Raw genomic sequence first — 1,919 nt, forward strand, 5'->3', positions numbered from 1 at the left:
CACACACACACACACACACACACGGGCGGGTGCAAGGGGGCGGCCTTCGGCCTTCGGCCTCCGGCCACCCCCCCGCACCCACACCGTCGTCAGAGGTCTGCCCCGACAGTACTATCATAGCAACAGTACAATCGTAGAGGTCGTGTGCTTTTGTGCGGAGGGAGGAGGGGGGAGTGAAAGTTATTTCCCGTGGAAAGTTCAACGTTTATACTTATGTTCGCTCTTCATTTACGAGCTTACCATTGATATTACGAAGAAAATGCATAGAACCTTTTTTGTACATAATTTTATGTTCTTTACTTTTTGTTTGAAACATTTTCTTGTCTGATGCGTATTTTTTGAAATAAATGCAAAAAACTAGAAAAAATCATGTTTTTTGACAGTTTTTTCAAGATAGCGGCTTCAATGTGTCCGACCGCCAAATTTTATTATCATATTCGTAATCAGGAAGCAAAAATACATCGGAAACACATAGTTACGATTTTTTTTCGAGGGAAGTAGTCTTTCCGAAGGTTTACCTAGTATTTTTCTCGCTTGTATTCCGTTCCTTGTTTCGAGTAACACCGTTGCCACACCACCGTCGCTCTCCACCATTGATACTACACCGCGCGTCGCAACCTTTAGCGACGTGAAAGTGGGGAGAGCTAGCTACGATCAACGCGATTTTAGAACTTTAATCCGGGCATAGTAATTACCATTGAAGTAAATATCAAAAGACGAAGAAAAATCAGTATTGATATTAAGATTTAGAAGCTTTTTGAACTTAACAATAAGTTTCAAAGCAGATTAAAATTGCATAATTTTCGAGATATTAAATTACAACGTGGCTTGAGTGGGCTACTCTATATATACACATATATTAGGGTGTTTCCTTTGATCATTTAAAACAGTGTTCACAAAGATCTGCACATTTCGAGCCGATTCCTGTAGGCGCCGCCTACTGTCCCCTCAATACCGCTCGATGCTCGGCGACCTAGCTGCCGATTGAGCGCGCGACACTATGGTTCAGGCGTCTCCATATCGGAACTATTGTGAGCGTACCACCAAATCATTATAACAATATGCTTCTTTATTAAATAACTTTTTTTTATTAATATTAAATTATATCTTTGTTAATTTATTCATTATGTTCCATAACGATATCTTTATACCTTAGTGTAATTTTCTAATAAGTGTAATATCTAACATAATTATAATGATATATATTTTAACAATAACTTTCCACATCACCTGAGAGGTATTGCTGTAAATTGAGTTTTTCTTTTAAGCGATTTCCCCAGTAGACATATTCCACTAAAAATAAAAATCAAATATGTGGCTTCATAGAGATTAATGGCTGCGTTCAGCAAAGAAAGCAGCTTTGCAACTGTTGCAAAATTTTTTTATATGATTGGTCTTGCCTCTACTTTCTTATTAGATCTTAACGTATAAGACAATCATATTCAAGAATTTTGCAACAGTTACAAAGCTGCTTTTTTTACTGAACGCAGCCATTTATAATATAAACATGATGATCCTAAACACTTTGAAAAAAATTCACATATTTCGCATACTTACAATAGTACCTCTCGGGTGATGTGGAAAGCTATTTATATTTAAAAATCTCAAGTGTAAAGCCTAATCGAGTCTTGAAAACAAGATGTTAATGTTTATTATATTATGTGAATTTATATAATGCGTATGTAGTCCCCCTCGCGACGCTGATAGATTTTCAGCATTGACGCATACATATTCACTACCGCAGTAATATCACTTACAATTAGTTAAATTGAGAAACAATCTAACCAATTTTTGATGCCTATAGCATCTTATAAGATCTTAATAATATGTTGAAAGACATATATTAAAATTTAATATAAATAAAATCTTATAACGACTCGTTTGATTAAATCTAAAATATGAAGTGTAAAGCCATTCGA

This window comes from Cyphomyrmex costatus, unplaced genomic scaffold (genome assembly GCF_001594065.2).
Source record: "Cyphomyrmex costatus isolate MS0001 unplaced genomic scaffold, Ccosl1.0 scaffold566, whole genome shotgun sequence".
In the NCBI taxonomy this organism is placed as follows: Eukaryota; Metazoa; Arthropoda; class Insecta; order Hymenoptera; family Formicidae; genus Cyphomyrmex; species Cyphomyrmex costatus.